Source organism: Acromyrmex echinatior, chromosome 10, assembly GCF_024713525.1.
Source record: "Acromyrmex echinatior isolate Ae372 chromosome 10, ASM2471352v2, whole genome shotgun sequence".
Lineage (NCBI taxonomy): Eukaryota > Metazoa > Arthropoda > Insecta > Hymenoptera > Formicidae > Acromyrmex > Acromyrmex echinatior.
Window position 1 is genome coordinate 7,607,590 of NC_141861.1, and position 15,430 is coordinate 7,623,019.

The 15,430-nt window shown below is 37.4% G+C and overlaps 2 protein-coding genes and 1 long non-coding RNA gene across 13 annotated transcripts in view; 1 reads left to right on the forward strand and 2 right to left on the reverse strand.

The window, feature by feature from the left end:
• The window catches only part of Lar (tyrosine-protein phosphatase Lar), a 468,166-nt gene that overhangs the window by 227,230 nt on the left and 225,506 nt on the right, over positions 1-15,430 (forward strand). The window lies entirely within an intron of this gene.
• The window catches only part of LOC147908252 (uncharacterized), a 326,417-nt gene that overhangs the window by 97,115 nt on the left and 213,872 nt on the right, over positions 1-15,430 (reverse strand). The window lies entirely within an intron of this gene.
• LOC147908253 (uncharacterized) overlaps positions 6,075-15,430 on the reverse strand; it is a 40,647-nt gene continuing 31,291 nt past the window's right edge. Inside the window, exon 2 of the long non-coding RNA XR_015546480.1 lies at positions 6,075-15,105. This is a non-coding gene — a long non-coding RNA (uncharacterized LOC147908253). The remainder of the gene's footprint in view (positions 15,106-15,430) is intronic.

Consider the following 15,430-nt stretch of genomic DNA (forward strand, 5'->3'; position numbering starts at 1 on the left):
TTCTCGCGCACACTGTTTGTCGAGACGAAGTTCGCAGTAGGATGTTGGAATTTACCGAAGGTTTCACAGAGGCGAGAGGAACGTTGCCACTTGGCAACCACGTCCGACACTCGGGCATGCCTTAGGGATACTGCTCGTCCGTTTCATGGCAATTGTACACATTTCAACTTGTGATGACCTATAAATTTCAGGGAAAGATATTTCTTACGAGCGTAATAATCGTGGTACATTTTCTATTGCTTGAGACTACTTCTAACCTCCATTTTTTCGCTTCCAAATAATCTTTGAGCTATCTTTCAGTATAATAGGTATATATGCGAAATTTCTTAAATTCTACTCTATTTTTATTTTTTATTTTAGCTTCTGAGTTACCTATTTAGAAGTTCTCGAGACTTTGTTACCCTTAGTGTACATGATTGGGTCATTCGTGTTTTGAACATTTTATTTCTTTGAAATATTACGAGCATTAAAGTAATTTAACATTGTTGTTAATTATATTAATTTTAAGTTAATTTAATTATAACTCGAAATAAGCCATGACAATGTGTTAATTTTTAAGAAAATATACGAGCATTTTTTATTCCGTTACTAATTACTTTAATGCTCCTAATATTTCAAAGAAATAAAATGTTCAAAACACGAATGACCCTATCGTAATTATAATTAATATTGTGTTAGTAATTAGTAACATTTATATTTTTTTAATCTTACAAATATTTTCTAAAAATATTAAAGTTATATGTAATAACCACTTAATTTATTTGTATATTATAAAAGTGACAAAAATTGATGTGTGTAGTAAAGGACTGAAAAATCATTGTGTGTAAACAACAAAGGAAGAGGCCCAAATATCTTCCTCTGATATTTATGAGCTTTATATAATATATTATTTTATAGACAAAAATAAGGGACACGTATTTTTTTTATATGTGCCCTGTCGCACTTTTTAAAATCAAAACATATCTTAGAAAAAAATCAGATTTTATTTTTTGAAGCGAATATCGTCGAAACTATAAAAAATAAAAAAAATGTTTGAAATAAAAGTTAAATACTTTTATATATGAGTACTTTATAATAATAATTTAAAAAATTTTGTTTAAATAATAATTTTTTACTCGTAAAAATAAAAATTTTTTTAAATTTTAAATTATTGTTATTAAGTACTTTTGAAACCTCATTCAACTTCTATTTTAAACATCTTTTTTTGTTTCTTATGATTTCGCTTTGAAAGAAAAAAAAACCAATATTTTTCTAAGGAGTGTTTCCCTCAAAAGTGCGATAGGACACGTATAAAAAAAAGTGTCCCTTATTTTGGTCTATAAAATAACATATTAAAAGCTTATCAACTTCGGAGGGATTGGCTTGGATTTCTTCCTTTGTAAGAAATAATCGAAGATTAACTGAAAAGTATGTTATCAGAAATTTTATGTTATAAATTGCCTTCAAATAAGCCATCGCTTTCTGGAAATCGACACTGTAACGAAAAAGCGGTATTCTCGAGAGATTGGTCGGTCGACATTATTCTCGATCGTATCTCTGAGCGCTTGTCTCCTCCCGGTGAACCAGCTGGGTATACTATTAAATTTGATCATGGCCGGGGCGTGTCATAAAATTTATATCCGTTCGAACTGACGTCGCTCAGTGAATGACGCCACGAAATCCTAAGATGATAACATGCGTAAAAATTTATTCGTCGACAGAACGATTCTTCACATGTCTTTTCGTCATCTCTTCGAATGTTAGTAAAAGGAAGTACGTTTTGCTACTTTGTATGCTAATATCCGGTGTCTTTAATCCCTGATACAGGTCGTTAAAGATCTCACTTTGCCATAAGCATGAAGATGCGATATTGAGTCGAAGAAATTCGTTCGCTATCGTATAATAGAGTTTCACGTTCTTTACTTTCGAGACACGTATTCCGAATGTATATGCATTGGAATGGCTACGTATGCCTGCCGAAGAATGAGAGGGTGGTATATAGACTCGCAGAGCAGAAATGGGGATAAGAGGGTGGTTGAAGGGTGAGAGAGTGAAACGAAGCCGAAATGACTTTCCATCGTTCTTCCTTAACCTCATCCGCCTCATCGATGCGTCCGATCGAAACGCGGCTATAAACCTCGTCGTAAGTATAAGCATAATGGCAATTCTTCGCGAGGAAAATGAGAGTGGTAACGCGAAAGGGGACGTTTGGTGTGGTAGAAAAGTGGAAGGGAGTCGAATGCGGATGGGAAAATTACGTTTCTGAACGACCGTCCTCGGTAGACTTTCCAGGATCATATGGAACCGATTGCGGCTTGCGTGTGCCGCGTGCGTCGATCTAAACGAAGATTAATGTCGGCGAAAGAGCAATTTTCCATTTTGCTTGTGAACTTGATGGTTTTACTCGAATCGCCAGTTTACCGAGTGCCCTGACGGGGGACGGATAATTTTGGAACTAGGAAATTTTGTTCTTGCAAAACCATATAATCGCGGAAAAACGGAAACCAGGATTAATCCAGAGAGCGACCGGGGAGCGTATATCTGGACGCACAAATAGATCTACCACACGACCGAGTTCAGCTTGCGAGCGGAAGCGGCGTCACATATCCGGCTTCTGCGAACTAAGTTCGTCTCCCATCCACCGCGCGAACCGGTTTACCTATCCTCTCGTTCTCCAACGAGTCCTCCCAGTACGTCACCTCGACCCTATCCATCCATCTATCCATCCAGCCATCCATTTATCCATCCATCCGTCCGTCCGTCCGCCCGTCCAGCCATCCGCGTGTTAGTCGGTGCGGTGAAATCTCACGAACGCAATTATCAACCGCGGAAACAAGCGACTCTCGCTGGTGATAGAAGATCCCGATTACTTCCGTTAATTAATATCGTTGCAGGAACGTTTTACGTTTATTCTCAAATCGATTCTGTCGCCTTGCATCGGTTACATACACATTTCTTCTTCCTCTTATTTCATTTGGCGTGATTTCCGCTATCGAAGATCCGCTCTTTTTCCACCTTTTTTACATTCATATAACCGTTGTTATTATATTATTGTGTGAATCCATCTTCGTTATGCGACGTAATTGCTAAATTTAAATTGAAACTGAACAATGTAAACGCCAGTAACGTGTGAAAATTTTTTTCCCCATAAAGTTAAAAATGTGAAAATTTGAAGAACGTATACCGATTTGGTTCACGAGTTCAATCTGTGGGGAATTCAGTACGATCAATTTTCATTTCATTTTTCATTTGGCCAAAGTGCACCGTGATAAATTCCAATCAGGCGAGCGTACATTTTTATCCAGAACGTGCGATATGACGTTATTGCGGCTAGAATTTCAATAATTGGTCGATTTACCATTTTTTAAAATATTTTTACTTATACATATTTAACTCACTGTGAATGCAGTGGATTATGTAACTCGTCAATCATGACACGAACGTATTTTGCATTAAACAACATTGTATATACATAAAAAAAAAAAGAGATGAATTTTTATGATATGATACTTCATCTATGTCACTAACAGCCAAATTACTTTTCGGATCTAATATTTATCCATCTAAATATATATAGAGGATAGTATTGCGTGCGAGTAGAATTGAAAAATTTATTAATTCCGGTACTTTCAAGCGCGTTGCTTGAATCTCTCACGTAGCGTGCAGACACGAGGCACTATTTATGGAGGGATTTTTCAAGGAACTCCTTCATGCGCAGATATATTTGCACCTTCCCTTTTTTATTTCAATAATTAAAATCCGTCTGTTAAAGACAACTGATGTTCCGACTTTTTCATCGCGTTCACCACACTCATTTCTTTAGCATGAGAGCATATTTGTATTCATAATACGATAAATATGTACTCGTGCGCGTAGACATGCATCAGCATGATGGCAGACATCCGCATCTAACGAACTGACGTGGAGTTACATTCGCGCAGTATCGGTATGCCATGGCTATGGCCTGTTTCTCCGGCATGAAGAGCGACATCGGCTCAAACCATATTGCGTCCTTTACGCAAATCGCGTAACCTAATGCGCCCTGCAACTGTAACGAGGATGTACCCGTTAACTCTGACCATAATTTAGCGACGCGGTCGTAATCCCAGAAATATATACGCGAATTCGCAGTTAAATGTGCGTCGTTGTGGAATAACTCGTTTCTTCCGGTTCTGCAGTCTCTTGAGCTGATATATGCACTCTGTATTTATTACATCGACAATTAATTGTAAATTGCTTTGTATCTACAAAATAAACTAAATATCCGCACATGAAATATTATTTTGTTTTTTCGCATAAATAGGAACAACGTGGATATCAATAAAATAAAAAATGTCCAGAAATGGTGCGCGTTTTTATTTTATTAATATCCACGTTGTTTCTGTTTATGCGAAAAGACAAAATAATATTTGCACAACTACAATTCTGTTTATACGAATTTTATGAAGACTTATTATAAAAGTTATCACAGATTTATCACGAACAGTAAGTAGAACAATAGCGATTAGAATAATTTATCTAAACGTTCGTTAAAGTTCCGAAGTGTACAGTTCCGTATGAAATGTTCTACGCGAACCGATATATACTCATATACTCATTTAACCGAACGGCGCTGTTAAACGCATGTGCGAGAGAGCGCGCGTGAAAGCTTCCTGGTCCGTCGATGGTGAGTAAGCCGGTTGCTTTTGTGGCGCGGAATATTAGTCCATTAATGTCGGCCATTGTGCTCGCACGGCCGAGCCAGTCGACAATACGTCAACGGTTCGACTCCGCCACAATACGGCAATAATCGAGCTTCCTCCTTCTCTTCGTCTTCGCAAGCTCTCGAATACTGTAGATGCGTGCATATACAGCGAAGCAGCCCTGTTCAGATTCATCCAGGACGTTCCATCACGTACAATCTGCTCATACATGGACGCACGCACATTTGGATCAACCCAACAACCACGTTGGAAAACGCGGTTTAAAGGACTCATTGGAATCCCTCGCTCGTCGTCGAGAAACCGGGAAAACCACGACACGGTGCGCTTGCTATGCCCTCCCTCCCTCGTCAGACTCCCCATCGTGCTTTCCTATCCTAGCTCTCGTAAACGCCCGGAAATGTCTTGTCCACCTTCTCGAATAAGGTTAAAGTCCGATTATGTACCGCGGACAATACCTCCGCCGTCTAGTTTGCATTCCCCAACTAAACGGCCATTCGCGGTCCGTCGAGCACTGTTTTGGGACCGGTGCGTTCTGCTGAAGGAGTCGGTAGATGCAGGACACGTCGCGGAGGGATCGCGAAGGAGGAAAAGGGAGAGACAGGTCGAAACGTTCCCGTCTAAACCGTGGAGAGACGAATGAAGAGTTTATTTCTTGAATTCCTGCATGATTTTGGCAGTTTCCTTCGCATAGTTATTCCAATTGTTTGAACTGCGAATAGTTTGCAATGGATTTTGATAATAAAAACCTCCGATGTTTCTTTGTTTGCAAATTAGAAGCAATGCGAAGCAATTACAAGTTTAACCCCTTAATATTAGAAGTTTTACTCACTAAAGGGATCAAGCAAATAAATTAGTATGAAAATAAAATGAAAAATTTAATATTTTATCAATATAAAGAATATGATTATTGAAAAGCAAAAATATCATAATCTTAGATTTTACAAAAATATATATAATATTAATTTAAAGAATAGAAACTAATTAATAATGACAGTTCAGTATTTCTAGTGTTAAATGATATACTGTACGTAACGTTTTGATATGGCATACTTAACTCATTGCTTATAATTTTCATTAAAAAATAAACATGTAAAAATTTTATTTCTAATTGAAATGCTAAACATTAAAGAACATAATAGCATCAAGCAATTCATGTATCTTTATGAATTTTTATTTTTTTTTACTGAATAAATTTTTATTAACATTTGTATTTATATTATTTTTGGGATGGCGATTACAAATCTAGAGTTAAATTTTGGAAATTCAAAATGACAGATTTAGTATATGCCAGAACAATTTTTTGCATCAGTGATTATTTTCCTTATATTTAATATTAAATTAATGTTAAATACATTTTTTGCTATGTAGATTGTGCGAAATATGCTATAATGAATATGTCTCTTTTTATTTTTAAAATTTTACTCAAGATTGTTGAAATTGAATCAGGGATCTTAAAAGTATAAAAATATAAAATCTTGTATAACTACAGAAAAGAAAAGTTGAAAAATATTTGATGAATGTATTTGCCATATTAAACTTTACTTTTTTATTGATTTCTTTATATTTATTAATAATTAATGTAAAAAAATAATTTTTATAAAATATTTTAGAATTTATATATATAAAATCGCTTTTTCCTAAGAAAAACAATTTTTGCACATTCAAGATTTTTTTCAATAAAAAAAACAAACATATAAAAAATATATTATATATTACAAATTAAAGTGCGCTTAATATTTGCTTAAATTTATAATTTTCTTTATTAAAGTTTCTCTCTCTAAGCAGTCCAATTAAAGAATCACGTTTTTTTAATTTTAATTTGTTTATAATTAAAAGTATGTTACTTAATTGATTAAAATCTCACTAGAAAATGATAGAGTAGTTTAAGAATTTAGAAATAGATAGAACCATTAAAAAGATTACGAAGAAAAATATGGATAAGACATATGCATATATCACTGTCTCTAGGATTAAATAAAAAAGTTATAAACAATGGAAAAAATATTAGAAAAACATTGAAAAAGTTCTTGTATATTGAAAAGGCGTTTAAGGATTATGATTTCTGTTGATAACACTTTAAATTTAAAAGACTTTACTATAAATGATACTTAATTTATGCTTTTCACTCTCCTCTGCGTGAATTAAATTTTCATTTTCTACATCAAATAGAATGATTTCACAAACGATTCATGAGCAGCAAAACAAGTTAGTAACCAGCGACACGTTTTTGACCTGCTGGTTACACGCGTGCGCACCACTGTTTTCATTAAGGCATCGAAAATGTTTGCTTGGTTCAACGTCAAAGCGCCTTTGGGATCTGCGGCTGCATCGTCTGCGTTTCTGTCCCTGTCGTTCTGTCCTATCCTTTGTTGCTCCTGTTCGCTCATTTTCGCTATGTGCGTATTACATGTACACGAGAGTTTCATGACACTCTGTAAGCACAGTAGAAAGCATGGTGTCCATCTTTCTGCTTTGTTAAGCTTACCTAAGGGTGATTATAGAGATGGGAATTTACCTAACCATATATCTTAACCGTAATATTTGGCGTCTGTCCTATGCTATTTGAGCGTTGATTCCTTTTATCATTTATTACATTTTTATAACTCCAAATAGAGTATTTCTTTTAAATGTAAAAATTTCACAATATTTTCAACGCGAATATTGCTTTACACTAATATTGCATCTTCCTTCTTTCGTGTAAATGCTATTTTAAAACGTGCACGTAGTGTACGCTGCGAAATACACCGTAAATAAATCCCTTTCGAGTCGTCTTACCGGCTTGACCAAGATTTATAGTGGAGACGTAATTATGTGGCGATATAATGAAGCGTATCCGGCGTGTATAGTGGGAACGATTCACGGCGTGGTGATAGGATAAGGAGAGACCTTTCGTGTTCCGACTTAAAACTCATGAGAACTACCTTCATCCAATTAAGGTATCATCCTGCCTTCAGGCGCGGGCGTTTTCATTGCGATGGTGGTCGCGGAGGGGTAGAAAGACAGAGGGGACTCGAGAGGATACTGAAAAGCACTCGTGCGCGTAGAGATCTACAATAATGATCCCGCAAATCTTCGTTACGCGTTTAAGTCGCGAAAATTCTTCATTTAGTCGCGCAATTCCATTTTATCCTGTCAGGCGAATAATTTTAAAATAATTCCGCCGTGATCAAAGGGTGAAGGCAACGTGAGGCAACTTTCGTTCGGTCGATCGCGTGCTCTCACGAAATAATTTATCCGGAAGCACGCATTTGTTGCTAAGACGTTCATGCCCGCGAGTTTCGAGACTTCATGCAAGTTTACGGATGAGCGAAATCTCGCTTTATGAGTAATTCCCGGGAAATCTCTTTAATCTCTTTTGTTTCAGAGGAAAAATGTAAAATTATAATGAAAACGACGTTGAACAGTTATAAAGAAATACGGTCTTCATTTACAAAAATTAGCTGTTTCCATATCGGTGAATTATTGCAGACGCGAGAAATAGATACTAATCATCATTCGCCTGAGGTAAGACGAAGAATTCGATCATCCAGTTCTCGTGCTGAAATTGCGCTTGCTTTCCGTGTGCTCGCGCACATTACTTATCATTACAGCATCTGCGCGGATTATCCGGGCTACACAAATATCTCCGAGGTATATAATTAGCAAGTTATACGCGTCGCCGGGAGCGCGCGGAGCTGGCTCGGAACGATTAAATTTTGCAGGAGGTGTGAAAAGCTCGCTCTTAACGAAAGTCTAACTTAATATAAGCCGCTAGTTGGCGGCCGGCTCTTTCTCTCCTTCTTTTAAGACGCTGCTATCCTTTACCGTCCCGTTCTTCGTCTTATCTCTTTAATATTTCAAACCTCGAATTAATTCTCATTCTCTTATCATATTTATTTTTCTCGTGCGCTCGATCCATGATTTTCCACGAGGCGAGATCGTGTGCAGAGAATTCGCCCAGAGGGAGAGAAGGGTGTGTAGATCGCGAGAAAGAGGGATGGAGGAGAAGGAGGCAACTGCGCCAAGTAGGAGTCGATAGCAAGAAGGTCGATGGCAGTAGCGGCGGTGGCGGCGACGATGGAGAGGAGAGAAGCCGGGGGCCACGCAACCAGGAGAACCACCCTCATAAATATTCACGATGAAATCTACCCCTCGATAATAACGGGCCCCGAAATATACGCGTGAAGCGCGCAGTATCTGATAGGGATAGCACCACCCGAGCGACCGCGCCCCGCTTAAACCCCCAGGGTGTATTAAGTACCAACATAGAACGTTCCGTTTTCACTTAGATCCCGTCCTGTGTTTCGTCCTGTGTAACGTCATGTCCTCCATACCGCCGCCCGTTGTGTTTCCGATATTACTGATTCGCGCAATTTCCGCGACTGACGAAAATTCGTAAACGACACGCGTGTATCGCGCGCCCCAGCACGCCGACAAGTTGGCCAGACGGGATTTACGATTCTATTTGTTCTGCCGTCGCGTCTATGAGCGGTCAGCGCCCGTACGAGAGGAGAATTGATAAAAATGTTCGTGGATTATTTGCGGACGAGCGGACACAAAACGCCATTCTTTTACCTGTCTCGGTTCTCCCCAGGCATGCTTTTATTCTTCCGTCGTCGTCTCTCCTTTAGCTCTATTTCCCCATCTCTGAATGTAACTCTTCTTTTCCATCTACTTTACGTTTAACATTGACGAACTTTCCCTTATTTCCCCTTCCCGTTTCGATTTATACTATTCTTTTCCCTCCGTTGACAATGTTCACTTCTTTAGCCAAGAGTATATCGTGGAACGAGACTATATATCCGACCAGGAAATCGCCTTGGTTTCGTCAAAGTCGAATATACCGGAGAAAATCGAAGTAGCCCTTACAAAAAAGAGAGAAAGCCTTGGGCGCTCCTAGAGGGCTCGCTTTCCTCCCGTAGCCTTTGTACTTGTCAACCTGATTCGATTCCTACGTTCTTTCCCAGGAAACGGACCGCGGATAAAAATCCTCTTTGACGAGATATTGCAGGAAACGTTACATCGCGCTACACTGACGTTAAACAAAATCTGCACCTACACGAGGACGGCACGTGTTTTGCACTCGCATAGCGAGAGCACTAGAAGTTCGTACACATAGTTTCATAAAGCCAATTATAAATTTTATTCCGCATAAATAATATAACGAATTTTGTAATTTTTTAAAAAAAAGCTCATTGTTAATTTTGTACAACTTGTGTATTATAAATACGATTTATGTTCTTATTACGTCCTTTATTCTTCGAAATCGTGATAAGCTCATTTGGAGTCTTGTGACTGTTACGACATTGTTTTCCTTTAGTCTAATTCGATTTACCTCTGCCTACGGATGAACAAAATCTATATCCAATTCGAATAACCTTTCCTTTAGTATTTCCTTTTCGATATTCTCTTCATCCCCACGCTCTGTGCCCGCGTATGTGCGTATCTCGTGTGTGGAACCGGTCGATAATATCGGCGCGAACTCGCATCTTTCTACCATCCAGTCACCATGTCCGTCCGGAAATCCAACCTCGTTCGCTCCACTTCTGTCTGGTCGCTGCGTCCAAATGAGATTTTCCATCGACCAACCAGCATGCTCCTTCCGCACTTCTGCCTCGCGGGAAAGAAATATTTCGTCTTGACATAAAGACGCGCTCCTCAAGGAGCCACGAGACCTCGTCTGACGTCGCAGGAGAATACATATACTTCTGTAACTGAAACCGCTCACTTAGAATTCCATTTTCATTGCACGCGCAATGTCTCCACTCATCGCGCTCTCACGTTACGTTCTAGCCATTATCGTCTCTTATCTCGTGGACAATTGAAAAGTATTTTACGCCGCGCTTCTCCTAAAGAAATAGCCATCTCGCAAATCATAATTAGAGAACAAATTTCTGTTTAATTTAAGTCAATTTGTGGTGAAATTGAAGACAAACGCGTGAACGAAAGTTAAAAAAAAATCTCGAATATTTCAATTAACGTAGAAAATGAAAGAAGATGGAAAAGGAAGGACGAGAATTTGTATCAGTCGTATGGTATGTGATTACATGAGAAATGTGTGGAATTTACAGTATACATATGCTAGTCTTCCGACTCTTCTTTCCAGTCTCTCTTGCCTCTTATTTCTGCGCGTGCTAAAGCATCTTTTATTCTTGATCTCGTTACGCATGCAAAGCTCTCCGAATAGTTTTCATTTCTTGTCTTGTTTCTCTTGTGGTATAGTCATAGTTAACTCGGCGTTTCACAGATTTAAAAAACGATTTAGTTACCAATATGTTTATTGATCTTCGTGAATATTGATAACGTTACAAATAATATACATTAAGCATTCACTATTATATGGGGATGGATTAACGAATAATAATATAATATGTCTATTGATCCTAGTAATTGTTTAATATAATTTTCAATTAATTCCAGCGAGATTACTGGCGTATTTCGTGTGGTCGGATTTCATTGTCGTATAGAAGAACGACATTTCAAACATTCTGGAGAGTATAAGCGAGAGTTAAATATGAAATAAAAATTCTAACGAAAATAATTGAGAAACTGTTGCGATCCTTATCACATAATGTGAAAGATTGAGCTATCAATCTCCAATGTCCTATCAATGGCGTTATGAAACGTGAGGATGGACAAAGTTTTTTTTTTTTTATTAATAGTTCAGAACACTCCGCGAAAGTGCACTAATTGGCCTGATTCCGTTTGTTGTACGAAAAAAAATGTGTGCCATTTGCGGAACGTGTAGGCATCAGCCTAGTAACTTACTCCGCGAAAGTTTTAAATTTACACAACTTGGCAAACTTCTAAACCTTCCGAAAGTTCGGAGGGGGCAACTTTTGCGGGCATAAAATACCGGAAAGTTGCCTAAAAGAATATTTCGCAATATCTTAAGGAATTTCGCGTTCGCATATCGCGTGCCTCGCGACGTCCTTTTGGCATCTATCTACCCACGCGAGAAGTTCACGTCCATCCTTTTTATGGACCGCGTGTTATCTGAGATATCATTTGCCGTTAAAAAGTCGGACGTATTTCGAGAGCGGTTGATGCATTCCGGTTTCGGTGAGACGACGAGCAACTGCAACCAGCTTGGAGGGAACCGGCCAGAATCCCAGTGTTGGAATCCACGTATGCGATGACGCAAAAAACGGCGGTCCGCTTCCTGGCACGAAGATCGACAAAACGCGAAACAGACGACGACGGTGAGGATGCCACGGCAGAGAACTAAAGCCGGATCCTTCTTGCTATACCTTCGCCAGGGCGGTCGCATTACTGGCGGCCGACAAAACCACCGTCTGTCACAGTAAATACTCACCGTATGCATACCAGGGCGTCTTGTGAATCCTCCCGTTGCGAACTGCTCGCGTGAGTATTCAGTACTAGAGCGAATTATCCATTTCACGAGCTTGGAATTTTCAATCGCCAAATTCAATTTAATCGTCTTGCACACCCAGGAAATCGAAGGACATCCTACGGCTATTTTGCCTTTTCTTACAAAATAGTTTCCTAGAAAATTATCCTTTAAATTGCGCATTGTCAGTCAATTTAAGAATAGAGAATATAAAATTGCTTTATCATTTATATCTTTCTAACTCTTAAAATATTGTACGTAAGAAATTTTAATAAATACAACAAATTAAAAATGCATGAGAAATGCACGATGTCTTCTGGATGACTGTTTGAGATCTTCTCGCTCGCGCGTACAAGTTTTTTATACTTATAACTAATCAAAATTAAAAATTGTATACAAATATATAAAAGAGTGTTTTAAAATCATATCAGGAAAGTTTTATAAGACAAGAGGGATTGATTGAAATAAGAATACGCGATATAATAACTTCTTTATGCAATGAGATAAGTAACGAATATCTTGAACACGTTTAAGTTAATAGGAACATTATAAAGGAGAAGGAAGGAAAGGAAAAAAATAGCATTTGAACTTTATCGCGACGGGATTTTCTGTCTACCCAGAACTATCGACGGTTCTCAATTTTGCGGGGCGGAGCAGCGACAAGCACGATCCGGTCTTCCCAAAGAATCAGAAAAGTCGCACCACCTCGAAGAACTTCCGGTAAAACTTGGCGAAAATTACCTAGAGATCGAGCGTGTTCATGGTAGCGGAAAAGAGAACGCCGTGGCGATCTTTTTTCCCGTGGAACTTTTCTTCCATTGATTACGGCGTGCCGATGTCGCGGGCGTTGTAACTTCGTCGCTTTCTTGTTAAAAAGGTCTTCAAATATTTTATTGTGAGAAGCACGAAAAACCTCTGCAGGAATGAAAGAAGACTTATTCGTTGGCGGAATTACGATCAAATTCGATTTTATCACAATTGATAACAATCGTGCTGTATGAAAAGGGATACTATATTTGCGTAAAGAATTTTATTACGTTATCACGTACAATTAGAACATCGTTGTATCTCAAACACAGATTTAGCAACGTGATACAATATTTATATCTTGATTTAATTATTTTAACCTCGCAGTACACATTAGATTATTTTGTGCATTTCTTTTTTTTCAAATGTTAGTAGTAAAAAATATTTTGTATATAATGATTTTGGCCGGTATTCATAGTTTTGTTCTTATTTTAAGATCGTTTTAAGTATCGTCTTAAGATGCTAATGCTTTGGCTTACATGGCTGACATCTCAATACTTAAGATTGTTTTAAATATAAGAACTAATTGAATATCGATCTCTGTGCTTTTCTTTTTTTTTTTAATACATAACTTTACGAATACTTGTTAAAGATGTTAAAGTATATATAAGAATCACATAATAATTTGTATATACTTATAAAATAATGAAGATTAACTCCCGAGACACGTACAACCCATTGTATTCAATAAAGAATCGGAAAATTATCGTGTGTATCAAGGATTAAAGCTTAAAGCACTGACGCGACACGCAAGAAATTGGTTTGCAATTGATACCGTGGCTACGTGGACTAAATTCTACTGTATATTACAACGCAACAAAAAAAACTTCGATGCACCGAGATCCATAAGCATGATACGACCGCCACCCTTAACCGAGCTCAACCCCAATCTACCTACGTGCCGATTTACTATCGGTTTGCACAACCTCGCTCTCAGTTACCTCCACGTTCGCCCTCTCACATACCTTCCACCATACACACAACTCCAGCAATCGGTGGCGAAAGTCCCTGCAGAATGGTGCATACGAGAGCGAGCACAACGTCCGTAATGTTCCCTACAACGAAGATGTTATCGGAAAGGCAATGCACACGTAAATGAGATAACGTGTAATTTGTATTAGTGTATAGAGTCATCGATAATTATTAAAATAAAACATAAAATTAAGTAAAAATCGACAAATGAGATTAAATCACATGAGTAAAAAATGCTATATTCGATCAAGGCAGTTTTTTGTGTCTAATAATATTTTTTGTGGATTTATGCAATTTCTAGTTCGAACATACTATGAGCTATAATTATTTTGCTATAATTATATTGTCAGTCTTAAAATACAGTTTTAAACCGAAGCTAGTAGTAATATCGTAAATTAAATTGGAAAGCAGTTTAATATTATTAATGCAAATAAGCATTTTAAAACTTGTAAATAATTTATTGCAAAAAATATTGCCTCAGCTGGGACTCGAATCTGAATCTCTCGAATTCCATGCGAGCGTCTTCCCAATTCGACCATCGAGGCATATAATTTTATTCAGATTAATGAACTGAGAGGAAGAGAATATAGGTACCCAAAAATATTAGAAAATTCAATTAAATCTATATATGAAAAAAGAGAATAAAAACTACATCTATAATATTGTGATGAAATTTTAATAATTGGAATATGAGTCTTCATAAAAAAATAAGTCTTCATTGAAATAATTTTTATATTCAACAAAAATGTTAAAATTAACATTTTGTGTTAATTTTAACATTTTTGCATATCTCAGAAAATTTGCTGTACATCTTTAAATTAAAATTAACATTTTATTTTTTACAGTATAGAGTATTGTCAAAACTTTTTGTAAAATTCTTCATACTTGACATTTTTACGTAATTATTTTGATGGTCCAACAAAATTATTTTTAGATCTATATCTATATATAGCTAAATTTTTAGATACTTTAGCAAAGTTGTTCTTTCTGTGTATCAGATGATACAGTAGATATAACATATACACGGGTGGGATAATACAGGATACACAATATGGTTTAATAGATACGGATAATCGAAATGTCCAATAGAGCTCGGACTCTCGATTTACGGATGAGCAAGTTTCTACAAAACATCACGTTCCCACATCCTTTCGCACAAGCTTAACCTCTTTCCTTTCCTGTTGCCACTTCGTCTCATAATATCCAAGATCTTATTCTCTCATCCGTACTTCTGAGATAAACCATCTATTCGCTAGATCGCTTCCCCTGGATTTCAAGTAACGTGGCGCAATGTTGATGCAAGACAACGACGTGCTGCAACAACAAAACTTTGAGTATATACAGCACCGTTCACGCGCGACGCAAAATAACTCTGAAACTTTTAAATAACCTTCGTAAAAGTGTAAAATAACAGATTCGTGCTTTTACACGCAAGAATAATGACGGACCGTTTGCATCTTTTTGCAAATACGAGTTTCCGCGATCGTAATATTGACCGGCGATGAAGTCATATGCTGATTGCAGTATTATTATGCGAGTACCGCGCTCACTTTTATTTATTCTGAAACTGAAAGCAAAGCGGAGCAATCTACAACAAGTTGTATTGTTTCTTGCGCCGCTTTACCGGTTTGTGCGTCAA